This window comes from Podarcis liolepis (genome assembly GCF_965112155.1).
Source record: "Podarcis liolepis genome assembly, chromosome: 15".
NCBI lineage: Eukaryota > Metazoa > Chordata > Lepidosauria > Squamata > Lacertidae > Podarcis > Podarcis liolepis.
In genome coordinates this window covers 1,997,079-2,011,076 of record NC_139566.1, presented here as the reverse complement: position 1 = coordinate 2,011,076, position 13,998 = coordinate 1,997,079, and the positions used below count along the sequence as shown (strand labels likewise).

The 13,998-nt window shown below is 46.9% G+C and overlaps 2 long non-coding RNA genes across 2 annotated transcripts; one reads left to right on the top strand and one right to left on the bottom strand.

The window, feature by feature from the left end:
* Window positions 1-4,141: 4,141 nt before the first annotated feature.
* Window positions 4,142-5,771, bottom strand: LOC310695127. The gene is made up of 2 exons (XR_014519939.1): window positions 5,723-5,771; window positions 4,142-5,081 (listed from the first exon to the last, which is right to left on the bottom strand). It is a non-coding gene; the product is annotated as an uncharacterized lncRNA (long non-coding RNA).
* Window positions 5,772-11,671: 5,900 nt separating this feature from the next.
* Window positions 11,672-13,213, top strand: LOC310693827. Its single transcript, XR_014519393.1, has 2 exons — window positions 11,672-11,707; window positions 12,754-13,213. It is a non-coding gene; the product is annotated as an uncharacterized lncRNA (long non-coding RNA).
* The last annotated feature ends 785 nt before the right edge of the window (window positions 13,214-13,998 follow it).

Genomic DNA, 13,998 nt, shown 5'->3' with positions numbered 1-13,998 from the left:
GTTTTCTGGGTCATGTGGCCAACAGGACTAAACCGCTTCTAGTGCAACGGGACACCGTGACGGAAACCAAAGTTCACCCCATCATGGGGATTCGAACCGCCAACATTCTGATCAGCAAGCCCAAGAGGCTCAGTGGTTTAGCCCACAGTGGTGCCACCTTCTCACGCACACAAGACAACTCTGGGAAACCCACAAGCAGAAGCTGAATCACTCTCCTGTTTGTGATCTTTAGCAACTGGTATGCAGAGGCCTTATGCCCCTGATTCCGGAGTTATCCAAAAGGAACCATTTTGACTACTCTGCTGCACTGGCTGCCATTTTGTTTTCAGTCCCAATTTTAGAAAATATTTTAGAAAGCCTGAGACATGTTGGCAACTGAGGCGAACCACAAAACGTTGCCTCCTTCTATTTAACCTGACTAGTAGCAGTAGCAGAGGAAGCCTCTTGGGCACCTGGGGCAGGGCAAACCACCCATAGAGGCAGGACAGGGTGCATGGCACCCATAGGAACGGGACGGGCAGTGCCCATAAGGACGGGATGGGGCCAGTGGCGTAGCGTGGGGGGTGCAGGGGGGGCCGGCCGCACCGGGCGCAACATCTGGGGGGGGGGCGCTCGCACTCGCAGCTCTCTGCCCCTACCTGGCTCACTCTCTCTCTCTCACTGCAGTGCTGGCTGTGCAAATCCGATCTGAGCCACTGTGTCGCCGCCCACTGTGGAAGGGGTGGGTGCCAGGCGTGCGGTGCGGAGAGAGAGCGAGGGACTATCTGGGGGAGGGACAGTGCAGCGGCCGCCCAGCGCAGCGCTGAGCGTGGGAGAGAACCACAACAGACCAGCCCAGGCAGCAGCAAGAAGAAGCTGGCAGCGGCGGCAGGTTAGGGGGCGCAAATTACTTGCCTTGCCCCGGGTGCTGACAACCCACGCTACGCCGCTGGATGGGGTGCATCACACCCATAGGGACAGGGCGTGCCATGGGGCCTCAGCTGCCCTTCAGTTGGGGGAGAGGCAGTGGGCGGACAGTGTGGAGTCTGCAGGCACCAGAGACACATGGTTTGGGCACACGGCAGGCCCCGCAGTTTGCGACGCCCGCCATTTTGTCACCCCCCTCAGTGGGGACGCCCGGGGCAGACTGCACCTACTGCACCCACCCCCCCATGCTATAGTCTTGTGAGCACTTATCACCTGTGGCTCCAGCATGCCTCTTCTGGGTAGGTTGACCAGCAGCATGGCTCCATCATTCCAGGAAAGTGGCCCAGACCACCACCTCTAGCACTTAGGACAGGGAGGTCTAACCAGACACACTGACTCCGGAAAGATACAGTGGTACCTCACAAGACAAATGCCTCGCAAGACAAAAAACTCGCTGGACGAAAGGGTTTTTTGTTTTTTGAGCTGCTTTGCAAGACGATTTTCCCTATGGGCTTGCTTCGCAAGACGGAAACGCCTTGCAAGTTTGTTTCCTTTTTCTTAACACCGTTAACACAGTTGCGACTTGGCTTCGAGGAGCAACTCATAGAACGTGGTGTGGTAGCCTTTTTTGAGGTTTTTAAAGACTTTGGTGATTTTTGAAGCTTTTCCAAAACTTTCCCGACACCGTGGTTCGCAAGACGAAAAATTCGCTAGACAAAAAAACTCGCGGAACGAATTAATTTCGTCTTGCGAGGCACCACTGTACTGGGGGGGGGTTGATGCTGTGCATGACATCATGACATCACAATGTTGCCTCCTGGCATCACACGTGGTGTCACAATGTCATGCAACACTGTCGCACATGACATCCAGGTGTCACGTGGCAGCTTGGCTTCCACGGGCGGTGGATCCTCCACCTCCTCCTTCTCCTGCCACGGCCATGGTCCAGGGGCTGCTTCCCCTCCACAGCAGCAGCAGAGGGAGGAGAAGGAGCCACCACATACCCAGCTCATGTGACTACGCAAAGACCCGATGTTGCAAACAATCGTGCCGTGTCCAGGCATCATACACAACAGCAACACATCTGGGCATCATGCCCAGATGAGCATTGAGGGGGCACAGACCCCACTAACAAATACTGGGGGGCTCAGAGGGGTTCAGCCCCCAGGAATCAGCACTTTACAGACCAAGTGGGACACAGTAGTCCTTTGACACTGAAATAAATTTCCATATTGTAAATTAAGGTTAGTGTTATTGAATAAACAGCATTTATATATATATATATATATATTGTGTGTGTGTGTGTGTGTAAATAATTATGTAGTTAAATACACCATTAATATATTTAGCATATTTATTCATTAAACAAAATCTAATACACAAACAGATGTATGCGCCTTTGTTGGTAGAGGGTAAAGGGACCCCTGACCGTTAGGTCCAGTTGTGGACGACTCTGGGGTTGTGGCGCTCATCTCGCTTTGTTGACCAAGGGAGCCGGTGTTTGTCTGCAGACAGTTTTTCCGGGTCATGTGGCCAGCATGACTAAGCCGCTTCTGGCAAACCAGAGCAGCGCACGGAAACGCCGTTTACCTTCCTGCCAGAGTAGTACCTATTTATCTACTTGCACTTTGACGTGCTTTCGAACTGCTAGGTTGGCAGGAGCAGAGACCGAGCAACGGGAGCTCACCTGTCGCGGGGATTCTAACCACCGACTTTCTGATCAGCAAGTCCTAGGCTCTGTGGTTTAGACCACAGCACCACCCGCGTCCCTTCGTTAACAATGCTGACATCATCATCATCATAGAATGTTTCTAAAACCCAGCCAGATGGGTGGGATGTAAATAAGAATGTATTATTATTATTATTATTATTATTATTATTATTATTATTATTATTATTATTATTATTATTTTGTTTACTATTAGATGGAGGGAGTCCACATTTTTCAGCTTTGTTTGTCTTGGTGCTCTGTGCAGCATTGATACAGACTGAAGAGTTGGTAGGAAAACTGTCCGCTGCCTTATAGTGAGCCAGATCCTTAGTCCATCTTGGTTTTTCTAGCTCAGTATCATTCAACAATTGTTTCTAATGGTGCCTTTTAATGATGTAATCAACACTGGGACCTTACAGTGAAAGGTGGGTGATAAATAAATACATAATTAACTAATCTACACTGACTGGTGGCGGCCCTCCAGAGTTCCAGGTGGAGTTCTCTGCCAGCCCTACTTAGGCCTTCCATGGACCAAACCTGGAACCTCCACTTAGCTGAGGCACTTTCGTCTATCTTCCTCTCCAGGAGACTTTTCTGGTTGAGTTCTGCTTTTGAGCGTTTATGCCTAGCAAGGGTCTGGTAGAAAGACTGCAGATCCCGCAGGTGATATTGCATTGGTCTGACTTTTAATCAACATGGATTATTTTCCCCTGGCCCTACAAAACTGCTGGGATTTGGGGAAAGGATTTATCCCATTCAGTTAAAGGGATTTATCTACCTGTCCAACCAGTGGCGTAGCGTGGGTTGTCAGCACCTGGGGCAAGGCAAGTAATTTGCGCCCCCTAACCCGTGGATTTGCGCCCCCTAACCCGTGGATTTGCGCCCCCTAACCCGTGGATTTGTGCCCCCTAACCCGTGGATTTGCGCCCCCTAACCCGTGGATTTGCGCCCCCTAACCCGTGGATTTGCGCCCCCTAACCCTAACCCCCAGATGTTGCGCCCGGTGCGGCCGGCACCCCCTGCACCCCCCACGCTACGCCACTGTGTCCAACTGGTCAGCTGCGATCAACAGGTAGATGGCCGGGGTGATCCTGGTAGATCATGGGATCATGGCTCAACCAGAGTGGCTGGGGAAACCCAGCCAGATGGTCGGGGTATAAATAATTTCTTCTTCTTCTTCTTCTTCTTCTTCTTCTTCTTCTTCTTCTTCTTCTTCTTCTTCTTCTTCTTTGCAGAAAATGTCATATTGAATTATTGGGGTCTCCAGATGGGACTGGGGGAGACTGAATTTCTGGAGAGCTACAGTCAGACCGTTCTGAGTCACATGGCCCAATGACTGATTCAGCATAAGGCAGTTACCTCTGCTCTTATATTGCTGGGCTCCATCTCCCATCAGCCCCAGACAGCACGGTCAATAGTCAGAGATGAGTAACATCTCTGCATTAATCTATTCCTCAGACTTGGTGGACTCTGTTGTTGCTGAGTTGTATTACAAAGGAGTTAAAAGAGACCAGGAGGCAAATATTTCCTTGCATAGAGTAGACTTTATTGAGAAACAAGCATGAAGTGAACAGACCAAGACCATTTGCAGTTTTCAAGAAGATACCACATAGAAAACAATGAAGAGACGGGAGCAGTGGGTGAACTGAATCTACTACTTGCAATGGGAATGCAAACAGAACTCCTTTGGCAGGGAAAACCGACCACAACGTGTCACACTTCCCTGATTAAAGAGAGCCATCTTTAAAGATAGCAAAGGGGTTTTTCCAGAAAATAAAGGGTGAAAGAACATCAATGCAGGGACTGAGTCTCAAAGATGCTGTGCAGGCACAAAACCAACCTCAGCTAGAAGTGTGAAAGCTTAGCATTTTGGGCACCTGTACCCTACACCCATAAGCTTAGCCATGAATCCGTACCATATTTTTTTTCCAATTCCCAACAGGACTGTGTACCGGGGGGTTGTCCCTTGACGCTTTAGCAAGGACTACAACAGGGACTGCAGATACTGATTGGGATGCAGGAAGAATGGCAGCTACTAGGTGGATAGATGGGCCCACTTGGAATGACACAGGATGGCAGGCACGATGAGATACAGGAAGGCTGGTAACTGCTAACTGGGTAGATGGGACCACAGGGAAAGACGCAGGATGGAGAACAGGAAGACTGGCAGGAAGGTTGGATACACAGTGGAGCGATGGGTCCACATGGATAGGAGCAGGGCTGATGGCAGGGTTGACAGCAGCTGCTAACTGGGTAGATGGGTCCACTGGGAATGGCACAAGATGGGAGACAACAGGAAGGCTGGCAGGAAGGTTGGATACACAGTGGAGCGATGGGTCCACATGAATAGGAGCAGGGCTGATGGCAAGGTTGACAGCAGCTGCTAACTGGGTAGATGGGTCCACTGGGAATGGCACAAGATGGGAGACAACAGGACACCATGTTGGAGGAGTTGAAGGTTAGCCTGGAACAAGATGTGAAGAACAAAAATGAATACGCCAATGCATGTGAGACTTACTCAGAATTTACCCCTTGGAACCAAGGGCCATATTGAACTTAAGTCCATTCATTTCAACAGGTCTATGTTGAGTAGGACTTAGTTGGATGCAGTCCCAGATCTCCACCTTGGAAGACAGGCAAGTACAGTGTTACCTCAGGTTAAGTACTTAATTTGTTCCGAAGGTCTATTCTTAACCTGAAACTGTTCTTAACCTGAAGCACCACTTTAGCTAATGGGGCCTCCTGCTGCCGCTGCACCGCCGGAGCACAATTTCTGTTCTCATCCTAAAGCAAAGTTCTTAACCCGTGGTACTATTTCTGGGTTAGCGGAGTCTGTAACCTGAAGCGTATGTAACCCAAGGTACCACTGTACATCTACAGAAAAAGCTGAGACATTGTCCTAGCACAAACTGGACCCAAGAGCTGGTGCTTCACTGGTCCATGAAGCTGCAGGTGTTGATCATTTATGGAAGGTAGAGGGACCTCATAAAATGACGGTCATTTTGAGAAGTGTAAGAGCAAGTAAACTTGTTTTACAAACACCACCGCAAAAAAACACCTCACAGTCTACAAGCTGTAAAGAAAGTTGAGTTAAATCCAACTTACCGGTGAGAGCTGATGAAGAAGAGAAGTCAAGAGGAGTCGATAGAAGCTGTTGGATGTGTCAAGCAATGCAGAGAGCTTTTATACAGTTTTCAAAGAAGCCAGAAGGCATCTTTGGTCACAAGGACTATCATTTACTGTATTCCTCATAAGTCAAGGTGCTCCAATCACAGCCCTGCTTTGGTTTGTGATCACTTGCCCCTTCTTAATCCTGGAAGTTTGGGTGTGCTTGTTCCACCCTAATTTCTCTTTTCATTGAAGAATATTACAAGTCTAAGCACCACATAGTAGATTAGTTTCCTTGAAGCAGACCATTAATTTTAAAGGTAGGTCACAATAGCTATTTTCTTCAGGACCATTTGGGCAACAAGGTCAACAGTATGGCTTCTGTGTCTCGTCTTTCAGATTTCTGGGGGCTTAGTTTGGATGCAGGAGAAAATTGATTTGATCTGCATTTAAAACTGAATCTATCAAATCTACACTTTCCAAAACAATATGAAAATTGAAATTTAGCCATTCTTTGAAATGTATAAAAGGTAAAGGTAAAGGTAAAGGGACCCCTGACCATTAGGTCCAGTCGTGGCTGACTCTGGGGTTGTGGCGCTCATCTCGCTTTATTGGCCGAGGGAGCCGGCGTACAGCTTCCGGGTCATGTGGCCAGCCTGACTAAGCCGCTTCTGGCGAACCAGAGCAGTGCACGGAAACGCCATTTACCTTCCCGCCAGAGCGGTACCTATTTATCTACTTGCACTTTTATGTGCTTTCGAACTGCTAGGTTGGCAGGAGCAGGGACCGAGCAATGGGAGCTCACCCTGTTGTGGGGATTCGAACCGCCGACCTTCTGATCAGCAAGTCCTAGGCTCTGTGGTTTAACCCACAGCACCACCCGCGTCCCTTGAAATGTATGCTTATCTGAATTTTGTGGTGCAGTTCTCCCACTAAAAAATGATTACCTTCAGAGAGCTCGAGGGTGGAATAACTTCATACCCTCCAACATTTCTCCTATCAAAATAGGCACAGCCTAAGGAAAGTGGGACATTCCAGGATCAAATCAGAAGCCAGTACAGTCATACCTCGGGTTAAACATGCTTCAGGTTGAGCGTTTTCAGGTTACGCTCCTTGGTGACCCGGAAGTAGCGGAATGTGTTACTTCCAGGTTTCACCGCTTGCGCATTCACAGACGCTCAAAATGACATCACGCGTATGCACAGAAGCAGCGAAATGCGACCCGTGCATGTGCAGTCGCGCAGTCGCATGTTATGGTCTACTCAGGATGCGAACGGGGCTCCGGAACGGATCCTGTTCGCATCCAGAGGTACCACTGTACAGTTTCTCCAAATCAGGGACATCCCTAGAAATTAGAGACGCTTGGAGGGTCTGTGATTCTTTGCACAAGCACTCAATATCATGTTGTTGCTTCTCCAGAATCCCCAACAGTGAGTCCAACAAGCGCAAGTTGAAAAATTGGCCTTACTTTAACTGACATTAAAGGAATGCTATCCACATAGTCCATAATGTAGAGGAATTGTGCTGGCAGCACAAGACCCTAACCTCCTTGACAGCCATGGAAGCGGAGGCAATTTTAATGGTGTACATTCCCCAGTCATTACCAACTTTTACATTGGGTTCGCACAGCCAACACACATTGGCACTGGAAAGGGAAACTGCTTTTGCTCAGATATATGCGCTTGAACACAATGCCTTTATGAGTGCAAAAAGAGAGAGCTTTGGAAAATATTAGTGTGAGGTAGAGAACCAGTTTTAAGAAGTTTTTTGTTTGTTCCGATACAGCGGTAAAAAGCGATTTTTCACATTTTTGTTCCAGGATATGAATGAAAAGAATTTTGGACAAGTATTACTGATCTGATGTAAATTGTAAGAAAGCACTGGACAATGGAAGTGGTGACAGACCCACAACTTTAAGCAATAGAGTAAGTTGTGATGCACGTGTGGTTGCAGTGTTTGTGATGCCCATGATGGTTTCCCCGGTTTGCAAATTTGCCCCCAATCTAAAAAGTTGGTGAACCTCACAAGGGCAAAATACAGTGGTACCTTGGTTCTCAAATGCCTTGGTTCTCAAACGCAGAAAACCTGGAATGAATTGTTCTGGTTTTTGAACGTTTTTCAGAAGTCAAACTTCTGGTGCGGTTGTCAGCTATTGTTTCCGGGGCGCCTGCACCAATCAGAAGCTGCGCCTTGGTTTTTGAACATGTCAGAAGTCAAACGGACTTCTGGAATGGATTAGGTTTGGTGCTGTTGCTTTTGCTATTTATTTTGTATTTTTGTTTTTGAGGCTTTTTCGGTTAATTTGTTTTTGTGACTGTGTGGAACCCAGTTCAGCTATTGATTGATTGATTGATTGATTGTGTGACTGCAGAAATGGATACCCCCCCCATCCAAACAATGCGTATCATCCGTGCAGGTAAGAAAAAAAGTAATTTTAATTTTTATCATCTACAATACTGTCTTATTTATTTTATAGTACAGTACATTGATTATTAAGGGACGCGGGTGGCGCTGTGGTCTAAACCACAGAGCCTAGGGCTTGCCGATCAGAAGGTCGGCGGTTCGAATCCCCATGACAAGGTGAGCTCCCGTTGCTCTGTCCCTGCTCCTGCCAACCTAACAGTTCAAAAGCACATCAAAGTGCAAGTAGATCAATAGGTACCGCTCCGGCGGGAAGGTAAATGGCATTTCTGTGCGCCGCTACGGCTTGCCAGAAATGGCTTAGTCATGCTGGCCACATGACCCAGAAAAACTGTCTGCGGACAAATGCCAGCTCCCTCAGCCAGTAAAGCGAGATGAGCGCCGCAACCCCAGAGTCGTCTGCGACTGGAGCTAATGGTCGGGGGTCTCTTTACCTATTTTTTTACACTGATTATTGCTTTCATTTTATGGATCAGTAGTCTTGTTAGATAGTAAAATTCTTGTTGTATTGCTGTTTTAGGGGTTGTATTTAAAAGTCTGGAACACATTCATTCATTTTGCATTACTTTCTATGGGAAAGCACACCTTGGTTTTGGAACGCTTTGGTTTTGGAACGGACTTCCGGAATGGATTAAGTTTAGAACCAAGGTGCCACTGTAATGCCTATGCTAGGAGATCTGTAAATGGCTTGTGAAAGACCACCCGTCCCTCATCAAAACCCTACACAAACATATTCTTAAATCACAAATTGGTAGTGTTGGTTTGACACAAATTAGCACCCAACCTGACTATTATTTGGAAGTGTGTTGTGGTGTTTATACCAAAAGGTGCTGCCTGAGGCTGTCCGAGTAAGAACACCTGCTGTTTTTCATTTAATAACTTCAGCTTTAATGACTCCCATGGGAGCCAGGATCTAGTAGAAGCCATAAAGATCTGAGCATCTCATCCCAAAATTGGACACTCCAACCCTCTAATATTAAAGAAAGCAAATACTAGTGACTGGACATTTTAGCAACTCAGATGGCTCATGCCTGACTATTTAGATTTAATTCTATGGCTTCACCAAATCAAAGAGAGGGGAGGTGCTAAAGAAGCTTCATTCATGCTCCAGGCCTTCATCATCGTTGATTTAGAGAATGAATCTAAAGTTTGGCAGAATCTCTCTTCCCCTGTTATTTTCTTTTTCTTTTTAAAAGTTGCTGCAAGCTTCCATGACCATAAATCCTAGAATCGAAGAATCCTAGAATTGGAAGGTCCAAAGGTCGTGTGGTCCAATCCCTTGTGATGCAGGAATCTCAGCTGAAACACCTATAACAATGCTTTTGAGCTCTGCTTAAAAACCTCCAAGGAAGAGGAGACTACAGCCTCCCAAAGGAGACTGTTCCACAGTTGAACAGCTCTTTCCATCAGAAAGTTCTTCCAAGAAAATCTTCAATAAAGAAAGTTCTTCCTGATGTTTGGTTGGAATCACCTTTTTTGTAACTTGAAGCCATTGGTTCAAAACCTACCCTCTGGAACAGGAGAAGACAAGCTTGCTCCATCTTCCATGTGACAGCCCTCGAAATATTTGAAGATGGCTACCATATCTACTAGGGACGCGGGTGGCGCTGTGGGCTAAACCACAGAAACTAGGATTTGCCGATCAGAAGAAAGCTGTACGCCGGCTCCCTCAGCCAATAAAGTGAGATGAGCGCCGCAACCTCAGAGTCGGTGATGACTGGACCTAATGGTCAGGGGTCCCTTTGCCTTTACCATATCTACTCTTAGTCTGTTTTCCAGGATAAACATACCCAACTCCCTCAAAACATTCCTCATAAGGCTTACTTTCCAGACCTTGACCATCTTGGTCGCCCTCCTCTGCACACCTCCCAGCTTGTCAATATCCTTCTTAAATTGTGGCACCCAGTATTCTGTGGGACACAGTATTCCAGGTGGGGTCTAACCAAGGCTGAATAGACTGGGACTATTATTTCCCTTGATCTGGCCACTATACTTCTGTTGATAGCAATAGCTGTTTTTGCTAATGTATAACACCATTGATTTGTGTGCTGGGGTCAGCAAACTTTTTTAGCAGGGGGCCAGTCCACTGTCCCTCAGACCTTGTGGGGGGCCGGATTATATTTAGAAAAAAATATATGAACGAATTCCTGTGCCCCACAAATAACCCAGAGTTGTATTTTAAATAAAAGCACACATTCTGCTCATGTAAAAACACCAGGCAGGCCCCACAAATAACCCAGAGATGCATTTCAAATAAAAGGACACATTCTACTCATGTAAAAACACGCTGATTCCCGGACAGTCCGCAGGCTGGATTTAGAAGGCGATTGGGCCGGATCCGGCCCCCAGGCCTTAGTTTGCCTACCCATGGTGTTAAGCTTGTGATCCACTAGGTTCTCCTATCTGTTAAAGTCATCTTGAATCTCAGTTCCATCTTCTGCAGCATTAGTTTGCCTCCCAGTTTGGTGTCATCTGCAAATTCCATCATCCCAGTCATTTATAAAGACATTGAAAAACAATGGGCCCAGGACAGAACCCTGCAGCACCGTGCTTGTCCTTTGAATTGAATGGGGAAGGTGTTGTTTAATGTTGACATCTGTAGGAATTTTGAAGAAAGTTTAAAAGGAATTCTGTAAAACAGAGGAAACTGTCCCAGAATGAGAAAATGGAGTGTACAAACATCTTGAGGATGCAGTTGAAGGGGGCTTGAAGTCTTGACAGGTGTATGCAGTGCTATTTTCCTAGAAAAAGAGGTGCTGGAACTCACCACAAATGCCTCCCAAGTTCTCTTATATCGGCAAGGGGCGCGGGTGGCGCTGTGGTCTAAACCACTGAGCCTCTTGGGCTTGCTGTTCAAAAGGTTGGTGGTTCAAATCCTCACAACGGGGTGAGCTTCCATTGCTCTGTCCCAGCTCCTGCCAACCTAGCAGTTCGAAAGCACATCAAAGTGCAAGTAGATAAATAGGTACCGCTCCGGCGGGAAGGTAAACGGTGTTTCTGTGCGCTCTGACACTCAGCATGGTCCTCCATGCACCAGTAGCAGTTTAGTAATGCTGGCCACATGACCCAGAAAACTGTCTATGGACAAACGCTGGCTCCCTTGGCCTGAGATGAGCACCACAACCCCATAGTCTCCTTTGACAGTACTTAACCATCCAAAGGTCCTTTACCTTTTACCTTATATTGGCAATGGGGTCCACCAGAGGGTTACCAGAACTGAGTTCTGGCAGATTCCAGCTGGAAAAAAATCCTGTGTCTATGAAAAGGAGGAAAATAACAATTTTTTAAAGTGCACTAAATAATCACAGGTATTAACAGGTAGATGATGAAAGAGGATTGGCAGTGTACAATTTGAAAATAATAAACACAGGTCAGGTAAGGAAAGGCTACATAAAAACAGGTTGGATTAATTAGTAGGCACTTTGTTAGGCAGAACACCTGTAGACGTTTTAGGCTTCAAGGGAGGGACTTGCTCTCCTTGCACCGTATAAAAGGACCTTTGAGTCGCGATTCTTCCATCAGCTCTTCTCAGCTCCACCTGAATATTTCACTGAGAACTTGGTAAGTGAGAGAATTTCACATCTTTTATTGCCTCTTCCATATGAACTGCATGCTCTCCATCTCTTTCTTTGAACCTAGAACTGCTTCTGCTTTCTGAACTTTAGAGAGTTAGATTTTGAGGAAGATGTCTTTTCCATGGGGTCAAGTTCACAATTGTCTACGCCATGGCTAGGGAACATCTTTGCTTCTTCAGGAGTTGCTGGTCTGCAACTCCCATCATCCTTGGCCCTTGGCCCTGCCATCCAGAGCTGATGGATGTGGGAGTTCATCAGCATCTGGAAGGTCTCAGATGTTCCTTCATTCCTGGTCTACACAGACTGGTTGTAGCTCTCCAGGGCTTTGAACAGGGCTCTTTTCCTGACTTACCTTGAGAGGCCAAGGAGTGAACCAGGGGAAATGAGGTAGAAAGGCATGTGATCATCATCCCAATATTGTACATTGGCAGCAGCAGTTGTGAGGGAGGGCTAATGGTGAAAAGAGAGAAGACCCAGAAACGGAGCTAAAGTATAAAAAATAATCACATGCACCCAAGTAATAATTTCAGGGTTGCCTGGAACAGATTTCTCAGACACCAAATGTCTGCTCAGACAGGAATGGTTTTACATCCTTCCTCAAAGTTAATAATAAGGCAGGCAGACAGAGCTCAGTGGGGCTGGCATTCCAGAAATGGAAGCTGCCCCTTAAGGTCACTTCAGTTGCCACCCCAGTGACACCACAACTAAGAAGGACGCCACTGTTCCAGTATTGCTGGTGTGGTGCATAGATGATAGGTTTTTTAATTGAATTGCTTCTTATGATGTAATATTTTCTGCTTTGCACTCTGTATCACCCAGACCCTGCTGGTCTTGGTGATCATTATTTATTGGTTATTCTTAAAATAAATGATAAACTGCTGATTGTAAGAGGGTTGGGGGCAGACTGGAAGAGTTTTACAAAGCAGGCACTGCTGCTGCTGCTGATACTATTTCTCAAAACGGAATGAATGAACCATGAATGAAGAGGGTGGATGTTTTACCCATCCTCAAAACCGCAACTTGTCCTTTCAGACCCAGCTCCATCCCTCCAAGATGTCTTGTGGCTTCGTCTCATCCTGCCAGCCCTGCTGCACCCCATCCTGCGCCCCATCCTGCGTCAGCTACCCGGTCGGGGGTGTGGGCTCACTGTGCTCCCCTTGCGGTGGTAGCATCTCAGGGGGCTTGGCGTCCTACAGTGGAGGAGTGTCATCGAGTAGCCTCGGCCTGACCTCTGGAGGCAACATTGGCTGCATCGGTCAGCTGCCACCATGTGAAGTAGTCATCAAGCCATCTCCCTGTAATGTGGTCATCCCAGGAGCAGTCCTTACTGCCACCTGTGAGCCAGTTCGAGTGGGTGGATATACTGCCTGTGGTGGGGGATCCTCTCTTGGTGGAGGGCTGGGAAGTGGCCGCTCTAAATATTGTTGCTATTAATAGGAGAGCCCAGGCAAGGCGCCGCCTCCTTTCATTAAAGCTTAGCTTCAGCATGGAACCTGTTCTCTGTGAGTTTCTTTTGTGTTCCTCCCACACTTCAACACCACCACCCCACATTTCAATTTCCAGCACTAATCGAGACCTCTAAAATGCATAACACCTTTTTTTTTTTTTTTTTTTTTGTATGGGCATGGGCACAATTTTACTATGCTAAGCTAAATACTAAACAAAGGAAAGTGTCAGAGGGACAGTTAAGTTTGTCTCCTTAGACTGGTTTTTGTTTTTTTAAATAATGATGATGATGATGATAATTTTTATTTATACCCCACCCTCCCCAGCCAAGGTCAGGCTCAGGGTGGCTAACAAGCAGGGGACTTGTATGTATTTATTTGTTTTCCAAATTCCAATATGCTAGCAAAAGAAGACCACCAGCAGCAAAAATCAGGATCAGACCTTCCCTTTTAATAGAGAGAGGTTGGAATCCCTAGATGCCCTGAAACATCTTCTCTTTCAGATTTCAGAATGCGTGGACATTCTGTCCCTGTACCATGTGAAACATCAGGTTGATCGCTAGATGGCACCACAACCTATGGTGGCCTTCATTTTCATTATTTATTTCTTGCTTTAGAGGCAAGATGGAATTGCTGTCACATTCAGGGAGGCCAGCAATAGGGAGGACCAGCGTCTGCTTCATGCTGCTGGAAGGACTCTGTGTGGAAGCGTTTGGTTTTGCTTGGTTTAATTGGCAGCTAGTCTGGGAAGGAAGGGACAGGTTACGAGTGGTGGGTTAATCAAATGAGGCAGTATTGCATTGAGGGCACTCTTTGTCGCCCTGCTTGGCTT